The 4,829-nt window shown below is 46.9% G+C and overlaps 1 non-coding gene across 1 annotated transcript; it reads right to left on the reverse strand.

The window, feature by feature from the left end:
* Positions 1-3,566: 3,566 nt before the first annotated feature.
* On the reverse strand, positions 3,567-3,638 carry TRNAC-ACA (transfer RNA cysteine (anticodon ACA)). The gene has a single exon. It is a non-coding gene; the product is annotated as a tRNA-Cys (tRNA).
* Positions 3,639-4,829: the final 1,191 nt, after the last annotated feature.

Raw genomic sequence — 4,829 nt, forward strand, 5'->3', positions numbered from 1 at the left:
GAACTACCCAGGCTCACAAAGAACAAGAGCAACTTGGTGCAGAGGAAAAGCTAGTGAAGAAAACAAGTGCAAGAAACAATAGGGGAAATCTGCTGCTCTCACTGGCCTGGTCAACACTACGAGTTTATATTGAATTTAGCAGCATTAAATTGCATTAACCCTGCACCCGTCCACACAAGAAAGCCCTTTATATCGATATAAAGGGCTCTTAATACCAATATCTGTATTCCTCCCTGACGAGGGAAGTAGCACTGAAATTGGTATTGCCATATCGGATTAGAGTTAGTGTGGCTGCAATTCGATGGTATTGGCCTCCGGGCACTATCCCACAGTGCACCATTGTGACCACTCTGGACAGCAATCTGAACTTGGATGCACTGACCAGGTAGACAGGAAAAGCCCCATGAACTTTTGAATTTCATTTCCTGTTTGCCCAGCGTGGAGCACCGATCAGCACAGGTGACCATGCAATCCTAGAATCAAAAAAGAGCTCCAGCATGGACCGTATGGGAGATACTGAAGCTAAGGCTTTTTCTCAGCTCATTTCACCACCCTCTATCCTGTGGAGTTGAGTTTATCGCAGGTGTTACCCAAAATTGGGCTAGCTAGTAAGTGTAGGGAGGACTAATGACCCACCAGAGTTTGGCAGAAAGCAGCACATTTATTATACTGACAGCTAAGCTCAAAAGAAGAAGTAGGGGAGTGTCACACTCACACTCGCATACTCACGCTCCCAGGACAGGCACAGCACTGAACACGTCAGGATTCTGCAAGGTAAGTGTCCCACAGCACAGCTATGGACGGTGCGATGAAGGTAAGTCTTCCTGAGGCACAATGAAATACAACGCAGAGAACCACTGGCCAGGCGGTCCGGGCAAAGGGCATTCACTGGAGGTACAAGTTTGTGAGTGCTCTCCTGAGCACATGGCCCCTTCTCCTTTTAAGGACCTGCACCTAATGGTCTGCAACTAGAGATGACTTGGCTGCATCTGGTTGGTCACACTCCACCTTGGGCAGTGTCCATGCTCTGGGTGTGTGAGTGCTGCCTAATTAGAGTCCCAGACACCTTGTCTGCCTGGAAGCTTTTCTGCTCTTCTACCAGCCCATTCATCCCTCGAGTAGTCCAGGAGGGAGCGAGAAGGGTAAAGCCACTTCACGGGCATTCAGAGAGGGAGAGGAGACAAAAGTGGGAGCAGGGGAAGTATAAGAGACCTTTTGATCATAGAAATCACTACTGCTCCTACAACAGTAGGGACAGGCCAGTAGGAGCTGGGAAAATTAAGCCCTCATGTTTCTGCCTGCTTTCAAACCAGACACCTTCTACATGTTAGGCAAACGTGATAACCACTACACTACAGAAACTCTGTCACAGGATTTTGCCCCTCCCTTCATAAAAACATAAGAATGGCCATACTGGGTCAGACTAAAGGTCCATCCAACTCCACATCCTATCTGCCAACAGTGGCCAATGCCAGGTGCCCCAGAAGAACTGAACCTAACAGGTAATGATCAAGTGATCTCTATCCTGCCATCCATCACCACTCTGACAAACAGAGGCTAGGGACACCATTCCTTACCCATCCTGGCTAATAGCCATTCATGGACTTAACCTCCATTAATTTATCTGGAAAAAGAAGGAAGAGTACTTGTGGCACCTTAGAAAATGAACAAATTTATTTGAGCATCAGCTTTCCTGGGCTAAAATCCACTTCATTGGATGTATACACACACACAGAGAACATGAAAAAATGGGTGTTGCCATACACACTATAAAGAGAGTGATCAGTTAAGGTGAACTACTATCAGCAGGAGAAAAAATCTGTTTTGCAGTGATAGGATGGTCCATTTCCAACAGTTGACAGGAAGGTGTGAGTAACAGTAGGGGGCAAATAAACATGGAGCAATAGTTTGACTTTGTGTAATGACCCATCCATTCCCACTCTTTCTTCAAGCCTAATTTAATGGTGTCCAGTCTGCAAATTAATTCCAATTCAGCAGTCTTTTGTTGGAGTCTGTTTTTGAAGTTTTTTTGTTGTAATATTGCGACTTTTAGGTTTGTAATCGAGTGACCAGGGAGATTGAAGTATTCTCCAACTGGCTTTTGAATGTTATTATTCTTGACATCTGATTTGTGTCCATTTATTCTTTTACGTAGAGACTGTCTGGTTTGGCCAATGAAGGAAAGGGCTGGATTCAATGGTTTCTTCCAGTTCTAGGAGATAGGGTACATCCATTATCTTTTTTTTTCCTTACTGCACATCAGACCCAGGACTTTCACCTAGCAGTTCTTGGGGCCGTGGGACAGAACTGAGCTTCACTGGCAGCAGAGGGAGAACGGTTGGGACTGAGCTGTCTGGGGAATATTTTAATCCTTATTTAATTTTCAGAGGATTAAATCAATGCAGCTTCCACTTCTCCGTCTTTCCCAAGGAAATAACGTTTCTGTGTGAAGTACCCAAACCTTTTAACAATAAGAAGTGAAATGAAATGGCCACATGATGGCAACAGAATCTAAGAAATTTGTTAGTCTCTAGGGTGCCACACATACTCCTGTTCTTTTTGAGGAAACAGACTAACACAACTGCTCTTCTGAAACCTGAGAAGCCATGTTCTTGTTCAATAAGCATTGAAGCTGAAAAGGGAGATGTTTTCTCTTTGACTTCTAGGCCCTCACTTCTAATTCACTAGACACCCCTTTCCTCCTACAGCTAGGAATAGAACCCCACAGTCATGCTAATAGCAGCCTCTGGCCCGATAAAAGAGAAGCTCTGAGACCCTTGTGCTGTCCCATCACCTCCTTGCCTGAACTGCCCTTGAAACCCAATGGGGTTTCCTTGGGCAGTTTTGACTCACTCCCAGAAAGGGTGCAATTTTAGGAGCAGGTTCCAAATAGTGCAATTAACCAGCCAGAAGGGGCAGGAGATATCAGTGTAGGAGCCATTGAAATAACTCTGCACTTACTTAGATGCAGACATAACAAGCTCTATGGTTGGTAAACTTACAGAGACTCTGCTCCTGCTCATGAACTAGCAGCCCATGACCTGTAAACAGCTGCCATTTGAATGCATCTGAAAGTTACAAGGAATAATGATCTGTGTTACAGAAAGGTTAACATTTGTTAGAGCCCCAATTGATACTGTGTGCGCAAAGAGAGGTTTGAATGTGTCACAGGGAGTTTGGTAAATCTTGGTTATTTTATTTTTGTAACAGGCTCCTATCCATCTCCAATAGAGTTTTCAGTCCGAGTGGCAACTTATTTACCAAATGTAATAGAAACTAGTCCATTCCTCCCAAGTGGATGTGGTTCTTGTTCTTCTGCACATTGTAGCCCATGGAGGCCAAGGAGCTGCAAATGTGACTTCAGGTGCCTTTGTTTAATTGATGAAAACAAACCCAGACACTTAGAGGATTGGAACTGATTTCAGCAGAGGAACATGTTTGCTAGGTTTTTATTCATTTGCACAGGAAAACATTGAATGTGTCTATTCATTGCAGGGACCCCTGTTTAGTGGAGCTCTTGAACATACTGGAAATAGAATCACTTTTGTTGAAAGAACAAGTTTGTAAGGGAGCACTTAGATTTGAACCAAGGATTACTTGATCTGTAGTTAAGCACTCTACCACTGAGCTATACCCCCATGACATTTACAAAGGCAAGTCAGTGATGTTAAGGATTTTGAAGGACTGGCTCTGCCTCAGAGAGCTCCTTTTCTATTCCCAGACCACAGGGGTTTTAAAAATGGGGTTTGATTAAACTTTATATATACATGTAGACATCACAGCTTGCACATACACCAGCATAGCTTCCCCCAGTGACATAGCTACCACCTCTCGGGGAGATGGATTAACTGCACGGACGGAACAGCTCTCTCCCCTCCACTTAGAGCATCTTCATTATTTATAAATAGGTGGGAAATAACCTCCTGAATGGACAGGAACCAATTTATCAAATATTGCTGTGTCTGCATTCAATATGGGGAACTGGTCATATTGGGCTAGGTTAGTAGGAGCGTTGCCAGCAGATGGAGGGAAGTGATTATTCCCCTCCATTCAGCACTGGTGAGGCCACATCTGGAGCATTGCGTCCAGATTTTGCACCCCTCCCCCAATACAGTAACAAATTGGAGAGAGTTTAGGGGAGGGCAACAAAAATGATTAGGGGACAGAGGAGTTACAAGAAGAGGCTGAGGGCAGGGCCGCCCAGAGGGGGGGCAGGTGGGGCAATTTGCCCCAGACCCTGCAGGGGCCCCCATGAGAATATAGTATTCTATGGTATTGCAACTTTTTTTTATGGAAGGGGCCCCGAAATTGTTTTGCCCCAGGCCCCCTGAATCCTGTGGGCAGCCCTGCCCAGACCAAGGTGCTGTCCCCCCACTCCACCCCCTTCACTCATTCTCCTCCATATGAGGCCCCACCTGTGCTCTGCCCTCACTCCCATTTGGCCACTTCCCACACCTGCTCTTCCTCTTTGGCTGAGGCCTGCTGGTTCACCTTTCGCTCGCTCCTCTCCTCCCCCAAGGCCTCCTCGCGCCTCTCCACCCTCTACCCCAAGGTCTGCTTGCTGCCCACACCTCTCTGCCTCCTCCCCTGAGACTCACCCTGCCCATTACCCACACCTCTCTGCCCCCTCCCCTGAGACTCACCATACCCACTCCTCTCTGCCTCTTCCCCTGAGACTCACCCTGCTCATTGCCCACACCTCTCTGAGCCCTCCCCTGGGACCCCCCTGCCCACACCTCTCTGCCCCCTCCCCTGAGACCCGCACTGCCCACACCTCTCTGCCTCCTCCCCTGAGACTCACTCTGCCCATTGCCCACAGCTCTCTGCCT

The sequence above is a fragment of the Gopherus flavomarginatus genome (genome assembly GCF_025201925.1).
Source record: "Gopherus flavomarginatus isolate rGopFla2 chromosome 13 unlocalized genomic scaffold, rGopFla2.mat.asm SUPER_13_unloc_2, whole genome shotgun sequence".
Taxonomy (NCBI): Eukaryota; Metazoa; Chordata; order Testudines; family Testudinidae; genus Gopherus; species Gopherus flavomarginatus.